General features: G+C 43.2%; 2 non-coding genes across 2 annotated transcripts; both read right to left on the bottom strand.

Annotated features, from left to right (window-relative positions):
• Positions 1-1,549: 1,549 nt before the first annotated feature.
• Positions 1,550-1,622, bottom strand: trnav-uac (transfer RNA valine (anticodon UAC)). The gene has a single exon. It is a non-coding gene; the product is annotated as a tRNA-Val (tRNA).
• A 10,533-nt stretch (positions 1,623-12,155) lies between these two features.
• Positions 12,156-12,228, bottom strand: trnav-cac (transfer RNA valine (anticodon CAC)). Its single transcript has one exon. It is a non-coding gene; the product is annotated as a tRNA-Val (tRNA).
• Positions 12,229-16,867: the final 4,639 nt, after the last annotated feature.

The raw sequence follows: 16,867 nt of genomic DNA, 5'->3' as shown, positions 1-16,867 counted from the left end.
TTGGGGCTTCACTGAAATTTATTCAAACAACCGAAGCGAAAAATCGATCCCCGAGAACGCCGCTTCAAACCTAGCCAGGTGAGGAGCTAACCATTGCAAAACGATTTTGTGTGTGTGGCTATTCTTGATGACCAGAGCACGGGAGACCGAGACAGTGACTTTGCCTTTTCGACCTGTCTTCTGAAGCGCCGCCCGGTCCCACTGCTGCAGTTAATGAGCTGTTAGGATGTTAATGTATCCGGGCTGCAGGAGGGCGCTCCAGGCACAGCAGAGGAGTCTCTGCATTAGTTCCCCGTGGAAACGGTAATTTCCCCTTCGCTCTTCGCCCTCTCTATATCCCTGTGCTTTTGTGTCTCTATTTCTCCCCCGGCTCAGTTTCCGGAATCATAACTCGGTGTGGGGCATTTTTGGAGACGCGTTTTCTTTGTTTCTTATTGAATGGACACTCAGACAGACCGATTGAAACTGCACTTTGAATCCCGTCGCTGACCCTGTGTTTTCCTATTAATCTGTGTTGTTTTGCTTCCACATTCTCAATGAGAAAGTCCCCAGCCTCAATTTTTAAATAAAATAAGGCCCACCTCGTCAAATTGCGACACGCGCGGCGGAGATTTCCTAAATCAGCGCCAACTTTCCCCAAATCCTCCTTACAGTACCGCAACCCAAACTGTGTCCTATATGGGAAATACCATTGAGAATTACTTCACTCATTGTAACGCTGCCATTTGAATGGCATAATTCGCCTGTCAATGCGTGTTTTATTTATACTGAACCAATCATGCAAACTATTTCAATTTTCATATTTACTATACTTGAATGGAGAAAATACATTAAATTGCCTCTGCCCACTTTCGAACCATTGAGTTTTCGGAATGCGATCACCATTACACACCGGAAACCCTCCAACACTCGAGTACATTGCATTGTACCGACTCAATAGGAACAGGAGGAGGCCATTCAGCCCCTCGATCCTGTTGCGCCATTCAATTAGATCAGGGTTGATCTGTATCTTCATTTCATCGACCCGCTTTGTTTCCTTAACCCGTAATAACCTTACCCAACAAAAAGTTATCGCCAGTAGCGGCAATCTTGAGCCTGAATCCAGCTGCACTCCCGGATCCGGACAGAAAAGGCTTCTCACTGACGGCCACCCTGCAGATCAATGAATTACATTTCTGAACTTCAGGGATTCGGAGATTCCAGGGTTTAAAAGGGAACAAACGATGAAATGGGCCTCACTGTGGTTCAGTTTTCTCTCACTCAGAGGTATCTGACGAGTGAAGTTAAATAAAGAACAAGGGAGGAGCCGCTGTAGCCCTATTGACAGGGGAATAAACTAGCCATACATCTCTCACGTTTCCCAATTCTAACAGAAGTGTAATCGACTTGAAACGTTCACTCTGTTTCTTTATCCACATATACTGCCTGACCTCTTGAGAAGTTCCACCATTTTCCGTTTGTATTTGAGATTTACAGCATTTGCAATAATTTTCTTTTGTCACTTAAAATAAACCCGCTGGTTGTTCATCCACAGCAGCATTAAACATAATGTTCCCGCCCGGGCTCGAACCGGAGACCTTTCGCGTGTAAAGCGAACGTGATAACCACTACACTACGGGAACTGCTAAATCCGTATCTTCAACAGAGGGGAACTGACCAGTAAAGCCCCTCTGTGCTGATTGGTTCAGCTGAAACAGCATCAGTCAATATAAAGGAGGAGCTCACAAATATCAGGCGCAGTGCAGTCTGGTCAACGTCAGCCCCTCCTTTGTTATTCAACAGAGGAAGAAGTGACATGAGCGGGAGTCAAACGTCACAAACTTTTATTAAAGCTACAAATACGAGTAACACATACTTCCAAATCGTTTCACTGAAAACTTCTTTCATTGATGAAAAAGCTGACTGCGTTGAATCTGAAAATGTGCACTGGGCGATATTTTGTTCACTACTGATTCCATTATCTGTGGGCTATGCCGCAGCGGTTGGCGTAATGTACATGTTATCATGTTCGCCTCGCACGCGAATTGTCCCGGGTTCGAGCCCGGGCGGGAAACATTTGCATTCGCCAGGATTTCGTAATGTGCAGTGAACGATCCTGTTCGCTTTCAATAAAGTTGCGCCAAATTTCTGCTTTCATAAGCAATTAGCAATTTAATCGAGATTCCAAAAATACAATGTGTAAAATGAGATATGGTTAACAGTTGAAAACTAACAAAGGGAAAATCCGTCATTGAAGAGCGTTTACGCCTTTTTTGCATTCTGTAAATTATGGTAATCAGTTATTAAAGGGTGATTGCAAAAGATTCAACTGCAAGTTGAATAGTGGCCGGCGACACGAGTGCTCGTTTGGGATTTGAACCGTGGGCTTCTCGGAAATTTAAACAAACACCGAAGCGAAAATCGGACTACCGAGAATGCCGCTTCAAAGCCTAGCCAGGTGAGGAGCTAACCATTGCAAAACCATCGTGTGTGTGTGGCTATTCTTGATGAGCAGAGCACTTTAGACCGAAACAGTGACTTTGCCTTTTCGGCCTGTCTTCTGAAGCGCCGCCCGGTCCCACTCCTACAGTTAATGAGCTGTTAGGATGTTAATGTATCCGGGCTGCAGGAGGCCGCTCCAGGCGCAGCAGAAGAGTCCCTGCATTAGTTCTCCTTGGAAACAGTATTTTCCCCTTCGCTCTTCCTCTTCTCTATATCCCTGTGCAGTTTCCTGAATCATAACAGGGTGGGGACATTTTTAGAGACGCGCTTTTTTTTATTACTTATTGAAAGGACAGCCAGACAGGCCGATTGAAACTGCAATTTGAACCCTGTCGCCGACCTTGTGTTTTCCTATTAATCTGTGTTGTTCTGCTTTCCACATTCTCAATGAGAAAGTCCCCAGCCTCGATTTTTAAATAAAATAATGCCCAGCTCGTCAAATAGCGACACACGAGTGGGAGATTCCCTAAATCAGCGCCAACTTTCCCCAAATCCTCCTTACAGTACCGCAACCCAAACTGTGTCCTTTTTGGGAAATATTATTGAGAATTACTTCACTCATTGTAACGCTGCCATTTGAATGGCATAATTCGCCTGTCAATGCGCATTTTATTTATACTGAACCATGCATGCAAATTATTCCAGTTTTCATAATCACTAAACTTGAATGGAGAAAAGGCATTAAATGGCCTCTACCCACTTTCGAACCATTGAGTTTTCGTGCGTTAGCGGAATGCGATAACCACAACACACTGGAAACCCTCCAGCACTCGGGTGCATTGTATTGCATTGACTCCATAGGAAGAGGAGGAGGCCATTCAGCCCCTCGAGCCTATTGCGCCATTCAATTAAATCAGAGCTGATCTGTATCTTCACTCCATCTACCCGCTTTGGTTACGTAACCCTGAATACGCTTACCCAACAAAAATCTATCGACAGTACCGGCAATCTTCAGCCGGAAGCCATCACCTCTCCCGGATCCAGACAGAAACGGTTTCTTACTGACTGCCACCCTGCAGATTCATGGATTACATTTCTGAACTTCAGCGATTCGGAGACTCCAGTGTTTAAAAGTGAACATAAGATGAAATGGGTCTCACTGTGGATCGGTTTTCTCTCACTCGAAGTTATCTATTCAGTGAAGTGAAATAAAGAACAATTAAAGAACAGGGGAGAAGCCGTTGTGGCCCTTTTGACAGGAGGATAAATTCGCCTCTGGTTGCTCGCCAAACCTCGAACGTGACAACCGCTACACTGCGGACACCCCGGCTCTATAGCAGCAGCAGAGGGGACCTGACTCAGTGAACTCCCTCTGTGCTGATCGGCAATGTGTTGCCTCACTTTAAACAACTTCGGTCCCACACTGAAAGCTCTCAGTCCTTCTTCTCCGCTGCCCTTTACAAAAAATGTCACTGATTCCCCCCGCACACCCCGAACGTGTTCTCTTCCGCACCCACACAGTGGGGCCGCTCACCCTCCCCCTGCCTGATCACGATCAGCCATGTCACCCAGTTTGTAATATTAAACCCATAACAAGCGCCCCGCAAAGAGAGTCTGTAACCTAAATCTGTAACAGAAAGTACTGGGTTTATTAACGGTGATGCAAGCAATTATAACTCGTCTCACAGACTAGAATTACTTTTATAAAGTGAACTGTAGCCAAATCTTTTGTCACGCTGAATTCCTTGATTAAGAATCATAACCGGGTGAGTTCCAGTCGACCACCAGGGACCAGCTATGATTCTTGTATCAACCTGAATATGATTGGGAGCTGTCTAGACCTCGTGTCGCAACGGTAGTGCGCCTGATCCCGAGGCTGCGTGTTCAAATGACGTCGGGGTCATGGTTGCTTTGCAGCTCATATGAGTCTGGATAAATAATATATAAATGGTTACATCACAACAATGAGAACTTGAATTAGATGTATTTTATTAGATTGGTTTCTGGGATGTAGGTCTCGCTGGCAAGGCCAGCATTTATTGCCCATCCCTGAGGTGCTGGTCAGCCACTGTAGTCGCCTTTCACCACTTACAGAACTACATCATAGAATCAGAGAATGGATACAGCATAGAAAGAGGCCATTCGGCCCGTCCAGCCCGCGCCGGCTCTCTGCAAGAGCCCTTAAGCTAGTCCCACTCCCCCGCCCTTTCCCCATAGGCCTGCACACTTTATTCCTTCAGTTACTTATCCAATATTTACATGTATCGGTATTATTTATTCATTTATTTGGGTGAAGCTGTCGCATTCAAAAATATGTTCTGGCTATTTATTTCTGTCTTACTTTTAAATTACACGCAAATGACTTTATGCAGAACACCGATACACACAAATACATTGATCAATAACACACAGATACATTCACATTTATTCATCACCAGCGCAATGATACACCCAAAATCCATTTAGAAGAATCACAGTTTCAAACACAGATATTTATATATTAATGTCCTGAAGTATGTTATAAAAATAAAGAAAATAAATATACAACTGACTCCAGTATTTTTACATGTATGTGTAACCTTTAGGTCGATGACCTTTCACCATTAATTCTCTATATACATATATAGAACTGGAAGATGCCAGCGCGCCATGTGAGATTACATTTGATTTGTGGCTCTTGTACAGCCGGCATGATGGAAATAGAAGAGGTTCGAGCACTTTAATGAGGTTTCCAATGAAGATAGATGCACCCCAATAAATGGAAAAATATTTCAGATATAATGTAAATAGATCTATAAGCTGCAGAGTCATGAAATGCTATACATGTAAACACGCGAAATTCATTTGTATCCAATACAGATTGACTCATTCTAATTACGATTATTGCGTCACTTTACTTCAGTGTTCCCTGGCAGTCTCATGATTAGAATTCGGCACTCTTACTGTCCGGGTTCAATTCCCGGTCAGGGAAGTCATTTTTATAACAGTTTTTTATTAAATTAAACTAATTTTGTTATAACTCTAACACGCATCTAACCTGGAAAATTGTCTTAATTATTATTAATTAACCGATAATCTTAATTTACAGAATGACATAAATGCTAAAGATACTTCACTAACATATATTGTGCTTTCTATGTGATGAACTGTTATGCATATCTTATTTTACACCATGGCCCGGATTTTACGGTGCTTCGTTCAGCGAATGCACAGCATAGGCTATTGTACACCTTCAGGACGACTACACAAGTGCCAGGTATCCGCACGCCCTGAATTTGCGATCTGTCAAGTTTCGCTTTGCCAGATTCACCGCATCCGCTACAACATCACTTTTGCTGTCACAGAGTTGGGCTAACTACTGCCCAGCGAATGCCCAGGAAACCCTTACACCTGATAATAGCAGGCATAAGGCTTTCTTTTACCATCGTAAGGGTTAAAATCAGTATTAAAATATATTTTGAACGTGATATAAACATACACTTACATTTAAAATTCGTTTAGGTAAATTTTGTTACGTTTTAAAATGTTACATTTATGTTTCAAAACATTCAATTTTTATTTTAAATCATAGATTCATAGAATCATAGATGATACGACACAGAAGGAGGCCATGCAGCCCATTGAGTCTGCACTGGCTCTTTGAAAGAGCTCTTCAAATAGTCCCACTCCACTGCTTTTCCCCATAGTCCTGCAAATTTCTCCTTTACAATGATTTATTCAATTCACTTTGGAAAGTTACTATTGTGTCTGCTCCACCGCCCTTTCAGGCAGCGCATTCCCGATCACAACAACTGGCTGTGGTAAAAAAAACTCATCTCCCCTCTGGTACTTTTGCCGGTTAGGTTCAATTAGTCTCCTCCAGTTACCGACCCTCCTGCCACTGGAAACAGATTCTCCTTATTTACTCTTATCAAAACATCTTGTAAATTTAAAAACATCGATTAAATTTCCTCTTAACCTTCTGCAGGAAACAATTCCAGCTTCTCAGTCTCTCAACATAACTGAAGTCAACTCATCCCTGGGACCACTCGCTCTTTGTGCTTGTCTCTCTTTCTTTGTCTCTATCTGTCTCTCTCTTTTTATCTCTGCCTCTCTCTTTGTCCCTCTCTCTCTCTCTGTCTCTCTGTCCCTTCTGTCTCTTTCTCACTCTGTTCACAGGTCCATTCTAGTTCTGATCAAACACTGCAGTTTTCAGTTCCTCATTGGTATAGTGGTGAGTATCCTCGCCTGTCACGCGGGAGACCAGCATTCAATTCCCTGACGGGGAGGATTTTTTATTAACAACCCCAATTTTAAACTTCTTCCCAGCTCCTTGAAATGCTCCTTTGAAAAGTTCAAGTGAAATAATTTTAAAAGATTTACTGGCATATGAAGAACTGTATAAAAACTTCCTGCACCTGTTCCTCGTTGGAATCGTGCTCGCCCTCTATTTCCCTCTCACTGTTCTGTGGGACAGAGAGGAGTCATAACGTCACAGAATGAGACCATTGAATGCTTAATTAAATTCATTTATTTTGAACATGTGACCATTTATTCTTACTTCCGTGGTGTGAAATGTTATTTACTTGGAGATTTCTATTATGCTTATGGGATTCCGTACATAAAGCATCATAGGAATCCCCCTGTTAGATTGGTTGGCCTGGCCAACGTGAATCCAGGGATGCTGCCGAACCGTGAGCGCCAATGTTATCCGTGGGCCTTTATGCAGGCGTACGCCAGCAGGCCCAAGACCGCAAGTGTGCGAAACTCCGGAGACACCAGTTAATTGGGATTTGTTTCTCGGTTCGGAGGCGTAAGCCGGAGCCAAACCTCTGATCGCAATTTAAAGGCCCATCGTATTTTAGGAGGCTGGTTTAAAATGTTCATTACTTACAACATCAGGAATCTGTGGCAAATTTTGTTCAATATAACCGGACCGGTTATTGCGCAGAATAAAAAGGTTCCACTCGAACATATCCACCCGGGCTCGATTTGGGAACTGTTCATGTAGGAGGCGAACATGATAGTCACTGCACTACGGAAACCGGAGCGTTAGTGTCCACGGAAAAGCGATTCATCAGCGAACATAAAATCTCCTGGTGATCATTTTCAGATTCAATGCAGTCAGCCATTAAATAAAGTGAAATAATTTTACAGTGAAAAGATTTTCAAGTGTTACTCGTATCTGTGCCTTTAATTAAAGTTTGTGGCGTCTGACTCCCGCTCATGTCTCTGAATAAGAAAGGAGGGGCTTGACGTTGACCAGACTGCACTGTGCCTGATGTTTGTGAGCTCATCCTTTATATTGAGCGGTTTCTCATTCGTTGATCGGCCTCAGCATCAGCTCAGCGGTAACTTCGCAGACTTAACTTAATTGTAAGCTCGAACCCACTCTCACCGCGGGCGTTGTATGGTGATTTTATAGTCATATTCAATCCCCTTCTTCTACAAAGAAACAAATTGTAGCCGTGATTTTAAACCTATGCTGCGTGATTCATAGCGATCACCTTTAAATGATTCAGAAAACCAGTCCTTTCACCTCCACAACACGATTTCGATTCCTGGTCAGGAAAGTGACTTTTATAACACAGTTTTTAAATCACAACCTGATGAAATTGACTACATTCAGCTGATTTGAAAAAATTAGAATTGTATAAATTACCATTACTTACCCCATAACTTTCATTTGCAGAACGAAAGAATTAATTGCTTTGCACCATTTAAAATTATTCTGTGTGTCTATTTTTCCTACCAAATTGAATAACCTCACATTCCCCTACATTATATTCCATCTGCCACCTTCTTGCCCGCACACTCACTTAATCTGTCTATATCCCATTGTAGGCTCTTTGTGTCCTTCTCACAGCTTACTTTCCCACCTAGCTTTGTATCATCAGAAAACTTGTATACATTACACTCTGTCCCTTCATCTAAGTCAGTAATATCGACTGTAAATAGCTGAAGCATGCGGACTTGATCCTTGCGGCACCCCACTAGTTACAGCCTGCCAATCAGAAAATGACCCGATAATTCCTACCCTCTATTTTCTGTCCATTAACCAAACCTCTATTCTTGCTAATACATTACCTCCAGTCCCATGAGCCCTTATCTTGTGTAACAAGCTTTTACGTGTTTGCTTATCGAATGCCTTTTGGAAATCCAAATATGCTGCCTCCACTGGTTCCCCTTATAGTTCCAATGAATGCCTGAAGCAGAACATCCCGTTGTGCGAATGGAGCCTGTTTGTCGGACAAGGCTACATGTAAGGAAGGAGTGTGGTAAGGGGATAAGGGAAGTGATACTCTGGTAACAAGGTCGGGTAATAAAAATAGAAAGTGCTGGAAACACTCAACAGGTCAGGCAGCAGCTGTGGAGAGAGAAGCAGATTTAACATTTCCGGTCGAAAACCTTCCATCAGAAGGTGGGCAGTTGTGTTAGGTTACACTATTAAACGTGCACATTGTCACGTAGTAGAGGAAAGGAAAAGATATCAAAAGTTTGGAACAGATACTTTAGAATTCGTTAAAGGTTTGATTAACTTGTATATCGAACTCGGAACTATAACGTGTTGGAGTTCCTCGTCTAAAATTCGCAAAGATTTGTTTAAGAGCTGTTGTTAATTATACTTCTAATTATTGCATGATTAAAAACTCTGACATTTACGGTTGCGAACCCTTTTACTGCACTGCGCGTTCTCCAGCTGAGCTCGGAGCGTCGTCCCCTTCAATCCATCGCTCACAGGGACTGTTCCATTCAGCATTTCTTTTCTCTGGGCCTTGGTGAAATTTCATAGATTGAAATCGACGCGTCTCAACCCCAAGCTCGTCACCGACATGCTAACCGCTGCACAGCCACCACACACTGCTCCCGTGAGATGGAAGCCCGGGAGATGTTTCAAGCCCGAGTGCAGTTACAAGCAGAACTCATTCAAAGAAAGTCCACATCATTGAGGCGCCTGAGTCTTTGCACCGAACTCCTTCCCAAAGAGTTGAGATTCATGTGGGGGTGATTTGGGCACATCTTTCCCCACATTACAACACTTCAAAGGGACTTCAATGGGCTTAAAGCGCTTTGGGACGTCCTGAGTTCGTGAAAAGCTGTGTATTAAAGCCAGTGTTTTTTTTTGCAAAAGTTCCAACAGCAAGTTCATAATTCGCGGGCAAAATAAGGGCTCGTCCGGGATCCCTCGCAAGTTTCAAGCAATAACCCCGAAGCAAGAATCATACCAACCTAGCGAACTGATAAATTTGACTGGAGATAAGAGGTAAGCATTGTAAAACCATTTTGTTTGTGTGGTTGTTCTTGATGAGCAGAGCACTTAAGACCGAGACAGTGACTTTGTCTATTCGAACTTTCTACTGAAGCGCCGCCCGGGCCCACTGCTACAGTTAATGAGCTGTGTTGAATATTGGATGGGATAAAAATTGATAAAGAGGAGGTACTAGAAAGCTGGCTGTACCAGGACCAGTTGAAATGCATCCTAGGATGCTGAGGGGAGTAAAGGTGGGAATTACGGAGGTGCTGACCATAATCTTCCAATACTCATTGGATATGGGGTGGTGCCAGACGTCTGGAGAATCGCAAATGTTACACCCTTGTTGAAAAAAGTGTATAAGGTTCAACCCAGCAACTACACGCCAGTCAGCTTAACGTCGGTAGTGAGGAAGCTTTTAGAAAGGGTAACCCTGCACAAAATGACCAGTCACTTGGACAAGTGTGGATTAATTAAGGAAAGTCTGCTCGGATTTGTTAAACGCAAATCGACTTTTCCCAACTTGATTGCATTTTTTGATGAGGAGAAAGAGAGGGTTGATGAGGGAAATGCAATTGATGTGGTGGACATGGACTTCCAAAAGGCATTTGATAAAGTGCCACGTAACAGGCTTGCCAGCAAATCTGAAGCCCATGGAATAAAAGGGACAGTGGCAGCATGGATGTCAAATTGGCGAAGTGACAGGAAACAGAGAGTAGTGCTAAACTGTTGTTTCTCTGAATGAAGGAAGGTACACAGTGGTGTTCCCCAGGGGTCGGTACTAGGACCACGGCCCTTCTTGACATATATTAATCCTTTGGAGTTAGGTGTCCAGGGCACAATTTCATAATTTGCAGATGATACAAAACTTGGAAGTATAGTAAGCAGTGAGGAGTATAGTGATAGACTTCAAGAGGACATGGATCGGCTGGTGGAATGGGCGGACATGTGGCAGATGAAGTTAAAAACAGAAAAGTGCGAATTGATACATTTTGGTCGGAAGAATGAGGAGAGGCAATATAAACTAAAGGATGCATTTCCAAAGTGGTTGCAGGAACAGAGATACCTGGGGGTGTATGTACACAAAACGTTCAATGTGGCAGGACAGGTTGAGAAACCAGTTTAAAAAGCTTCCAGTAACCGGGGCTTTATAAATAAAGGCGCAGAGTACAAAAGCAAGGAAGTTATGATGAACCTTTATAAAACACTGGCTCGGCCACAACTGCAGAAATTATGTGTTCCAGAAAATTATATCCCGTGCAATAACTGGTCCCATTAAATTAAACAAAAGTTGCCCCAGATTCCTGCTGACATAAGCAACGAGCATTTTAAACCAGACTCCTGAAATACAATCGGCCTGGAAAATGCGATCGGAAACTCGCCGCTGGCTAACGCCTCTGAATCAAAAAACCAATACGACTTACCTGGTGTCTCCAGAGTATCGGAATCTTGCTGCCCTGGGCCTGCTGGCATACGCCTGCATAAAGGCCCATGGATCCCAGGGGCACACACGGTTTGCAAGCCTGGGTGTGCTTGTGCACCAGTCGCTGAAGGTAAGCATGCAGGTGCAGCAGGCGGTTAAGAAGGCAAATGGTATGTTGGCTTTCGTAGCGAGAGGATTCGAGTACAGGAGCAAGGATGCCTTGCTGCAGTTGTACAGGGCTTTGGTGAGACCACATCTTGAGTACTGTGTGCAGTTTTGGTCGCCTTATCTGAGGAAGGATGTTCTTGCCATGGAAGGAGTTCAGCGAATATTGACCAGGCTGATACCTGGGATGGCAGGAATGCCATATGAGGAGAGATTGGGAGGATTGGGCTCGTACTCGCTGGAGTTTAGAAGAATGAGAGGGGATCTCATTGAAACTTATAAAATTCTGACAGTACTGGAAAGACTAGATGCAGGAAGGATGTTCCTGATGGTCGGGGACTCCAGAACCAGGGGTCACAGTCTAAGGATAAGGGGTAGGGCATTTAGGACAGACATGAGGAGGAATTTCTTCACCCAGAGAGTGGTGAACCTGTGGAATTCTCTACCACAGAAGGCAGTAGAAGCCAATTCATTAAATATATTCAAGAAGGTGTTGGATATATTTCTTAAGGCTAAAGGGATCCAGGTGTATGGGGAGAAAGCAAGTTTAATCAGAGGAATATCCGCAGTCAGGAGCTGAAAAGGAACAAGAGCTGAAAAAACACCAGAAAAAAGATAAGAAATATCAGCAATTGTGATCAACTCTTTAATGTGTGTTCTCGTAGTTTAGTGGTTTAATTGTTGTAATCAACATTCATTAACCAAAAGCGTTGTTTTGGAGAATGGAAGAAATGCTCACAGTAAGGGACAGTCGAAAGTTGAGTAATTTAACTTTAATAATTTGTGAAAGTTTATTCATTGACGAAGATTTATACCCTATCAGAATTTACGCACTGTGTATTTTAGGAGTCTGCTTTAAATTGTTCGTTGCTTCTGACACAAGAAAGCTGTTAAATTTATTTCACAGAAAAATAATGTTTCCGCCCGGGCTCGAACCGGGGACCTTTCGCGTGTGAAGCGAACGTGATAACCGCTACACTACGGAAACTTCTGCTTAATTAAACATCGAGAAAGCACTGTTCAGACAAAAGGGACACTACAGAATCGCTGTTTCTGCAATGAATTCCTTTCACTGGTATTTCTCTGACCGAACTGCACAAGTCAAAAATGTTCCTTTCAAACTCATTGAAGTGCCGAATTTCCTTCTCTCTGGTTTAACCCAGGAGTTTAAATTGCTCTGCAAACCATGAACCAGGTTCATCTGAATTCCAAGGTGTGTAAGGAAATCAAGCATCAAAACCCCTTTCATTAACCACAGGGATTCAGGCAATTTTCTGATCGCAAAGCGCTTTCTCACCTTGTCAATATCTCTCGTCTATTTGCCGGTGTTTCCCGATTCTGCCTGTCTCTCTGGCTCTGTTTATTCTGTGTGACCACCTGCAGGTTGATTTTGAGCGAATACCTGTGCTTGTGTCTTGTCACATTAAATAAATGAGGAATTGTGGCGCTTCACGCCCTGACACTGGGGAAAGAGTGAGACAGTCTTTGGAGCAAGTGTGTGGTTATTGTGAAACGGCAAAGAAACGAATAATTTTGGAATTACCCGAAAAAACAGTGACCCCGACGTGATTTGAACACGCAGCCTTCTGATCTGCAGTCAAACGTGCTACCATTTGCAGAAACGTGGCTCAGACATGCTGTTGCGACCGGGCCGGAGCCACCAGGTACCTGACTGCAATCAGCGACAATAAGAACATTTGAACATAAGAAATAGGAGCAGGAGTAGGCCAATCGGCCCCGCGAGCCTGCTCCACCATTCAATAAGATCATGGCTGATCTGATCCTAACCTCAAATCTTCTATCACTCTGCATCCACCCGAACCCATGTGATCTCCCGGGAGAGGCGAAAAACCAGATAAAGACCCAATGGCCAATTTGGGAGAAAAAAATCTGGGAAATTCCTCTCCGACCCATCTAGGCGATCGAAATTCTTCCAGGAGATCGCTCTGTCCCTATATTTTCTACAGTACTTACCTTCTGTAAAGGCGATCTCCACCCCAGCCAGGAACAGGAATAAAACCATCTCCTGAAATCTAACAGAATTAGAACACAGTAGGAGCAGAACAAGGCTACACGGCCCCTGGGCCCACTCCACTACCCACAGGGCCATGACCATTCCGAACCTAGACTCATGTCCAATTTCCTGCCCGCTCCCCGTAACCCTGAATTCCCTTTACTTCTAGGAAACTATCTATTTCTGTTTTAAATTCATTTAATGATGTAGCTTCCACAGCTTTCTGGGGCAGCAAATTCCACAAACCTACCACCCTCTGAGTGAAGAAGTTTCTCCTCATCTCAGTTTTGAATGAGCAGCCCCTTATTTTAAGATTATCCCCCCTAGTTCTAGTTTCATCCATCATTGGGAACATCCTCACCGCATCCACCCAATCAAGCCCCTTCACAATCTTATATGTTTCAATAAGATCGCCTCTCATTCTTCTGAACTCCAATGAGTAGAGTCCCAATCTACTCAACCTCTCCTCATATGACCACCCCCTCATCCCCGGGATTAACCGAGTGAACCTTCTTTGTACTGACTCGAGAGCAAGTATGTCTTTTCTTAAGTATGGACACCAAAACTGTATGCAGTATTCCAGTTGCGGCCTCACCAATACCTTGTACAACTGCAGCAATACCTCCCTGTTTTTATATTCCAACCCCCTAGCAATAAAAGCCAACATTCCATTGGCCTTCTTAATCACTTGCTGCACCTGCACACTAACTTTTTGAGTTTCGTGCACCAGGACCCCCAGATCCCTTTGTACTACAGTACTTTCCAGTTTCTTGCCATTAAGATAATAACTTGCTCTATGATTTTTCCTGCCAAAGTGCATAACCTCACACTTTCCAGTATTGTATTCCATCTGCCAAATCTCTGCCCACTTACTTAGCCTGTCTATGTCCCTTTGCAGGTTTTTTATGTCCTCCTCACTCACCACTTTCCGTCCCATCTTTGTATCATCTGCAAACTTTGATATGTTACACTCGGTCCCCTCCTCCAAATCGTTAATATAGATTGGAAAGAGTTGGGGACCCAGCACTGACCCCTGCGGAACACCACTAGTTACTGGTTGCCAATCTGAGAACGAACCATTTATCCCAACTCTCTGCTTTCTGTTAGAGAGCCAATCCTCCACCCACGCCAGAATATTACCCCCAATCCCGTGATTTTTTATCTTGAGCAATAATCTTTCGTGTGGCACCTTGTCAAATGCCTTTTGGAAGTCTAAATACACTACGTCCACTGGTTCCCCTTTATCCACCCTGTATGTTACTTCCTCAAAAAACTCAAGCAAATTTGTTAAACATGACTTCCCCTTCATGAAACCATGCTGAGTTTGCCCTATTAAATTATGTTTATCCAAATGTCCCGTTACTGTCTCCTTAATAATGGACTCTAACATTTTACCAACCACAGATGTTAGGCTAACAGGTCTATAGTTTCCAGCCTTCTGCCTACTACCCTTTTTAAATAAGGGTGTTACATTAGCAGTTTTCCAATCTGCCGGGTCCTTTGCTGAGTCCAGTGAGTTTTGGAAAATTATTACCAATGCATCCACAATCCCTACCGCTACTTCCCTCAAGACCCTGGGATGCAAGCCATCAGGTCCAGGGGATTTATCCGCCTTGAGTCCCATTATTTTACCAAGTACCACTTCCTTAGTGATTTTAATTGTATTTAGTTCCTCCCCCCCTAGAGCCCCCTGTTTGTCCAGTGTTGGGATATTCTTAGTATCCTCTACTGTAAAGACTGATACAAAATAATTGTTCAGTGTTTTTGCCATCTCCATGTTTCCCACCATTAATTTCCCGGTCTCACCCTCTAAGGGGCCAACATTTACTTTAGCCACCCTTTTTCTTTTTATCTAACTATAGAAACTTTTACTGTCTGTTTTTATATTTTTTGCTAATTTACTTTCATAATCTATCTTCCCTTTCTTAATTAATCTTTCTGTTATTTTTTGCTGTCTTTTAAAGACTTCCCAATCTTCCATCCTCCCACTAGATTTGGCTACCTTATATGCCCTTGTTTTTAGTCGGATACTATCCTTAATTACTTTACTTAGCCACGGATGGCTATCTTTTCTTTTACACCCTTTTTTCCTCAGTGGAATATATTTTTTTTGGATGTTGTAAAATAACTCCTTAAATGTACACCACTGGTCATGTACCGTCTTACCCTTTAATCTATTTTCCCAGTCCACTCTAATTAATTCCGCTCTCATACCTTCATAGTTTCCTTTATTCAAGCTCAGCACGCTTGTTTGAGATCCAACCTTCTCACCCTCTAATTGAATATGGAACTCAACCATGTTATGGTCACTCATTCCAAGGGGATCCTTTACTAGGACATTTTTAATTAAACCTGTCTCATTACACAGGACCAAATGTAAGGTTGCTTGCCCCCTGGTCGGTTCAGTTACATACTGCTCAAGAAACCCATCCCTAATACACTCAATGAACTCTTCCTCAAGGCTGCTCTGCCCAATTTGATTTGTCCAGTTAATATGATAATTAAAATCCCCCATAATTATAGCTGTTCCCTTATTACAAGCCTCAACTATTTCCTGATTAATACTCCGTCCAACAGAGTTGCAACTGTTCGGAGGCCTATAGACTTCACCCACTAGTGTTTTTTTCCCCTTATTATTCCTTACCTCCACCCAAACTGTTTCACTATCCTGCTCCTTTGACCCAATATCATTTCTCTGTATTATAGTGATTCCTTCCTTTATTAACATAGCCACCCCACCTCCTCTCCCTTCCTGCCTGTCCTTCCTGATTGTTAAATAACCTGGTATGTTTAATTCCCAGTCATGGTCACCCTGCAGCCATGTTTCTGTAATGGCCACAAGATCATACCCATATGTCATTATTTGTGCCGTTAACTCATTCATTTTGTTACGAATGCTACGTGCATTCAGATAAAGAACTTTCAAATATGTTTTGTAACACTTAGTTCCTGTTTTTTCCCTTTTTAGTGCTTTACTTTTTACTCCATACCTTCTGTCCCTTCCTGACACATTCTGTTTTTTAATTCCCCCACTGCTACCTAAGTCTATGACCTTCTCTGTTGTCATTTCTATTATTTGCTCTCTAGAAACCTCCCCCCCACTAATTAGTTTAAAGCCCTCTCTACAGCCCTAGTGATATGATTCGCCAGGACTCTAGTCCCAGCACTGGCCAAGTGGAGTCCGTCCCAACAGAACAGCTCCCTCCTGTCCCAGTACTGGTGCCAGTGTCCCAAGAAGCAAAACCCATTTCTCCCACACCAGTCTTTGAGCCACGCATTTAACTCTTTAATTTTATTTATCCTAGCCAAATTCGCTCGTGGCTCAGGTAATAACCCAGAGATTATTACCCTTGAGGTTCTGTTTTTTAATTTGACCCCTTGCTGCTCATACTCCTTTAACAGAACCGTCTTCCTTGTCCTATCTACGTCGTTTGTACCAACATGGACCACGACAACTGGATCCTCCCCCTCCCACTGCAAGTTTCTTTCCAGCCCAGAAGAGATGTCCTTAACCCTGGCACCAGGCAGGCAACGCAGCCTTCGGGACTCCCGCTCTTGACTGCAGAGAACCCTATCTATCCCCCTAATGATACTATCCCCTACCACTACAACA

The sequence above is a fragment of the Somniosus microcephalus genome, unplaced genomic scaffold (genome assembly GCF_052327205.1).
Source record: "Somniosus microcephalus isolate GS21.2 unplaced genomic scaffold, FLI_Smic_1.0 unresolved_chr4, whole genome shotgun sequence".
Lineage (NCBI taxonomy): Eukaryota > Metazoa > Chordata > Chondrichthyes > Squaliformes > Somniosidae > Somniosus > Somniosus microcephalus.
The sequence above is the reverse complement of the archived record's forward strand: the minus strand, read 5'-3'. Positions and strand labels throughout refer to the sequence as shown.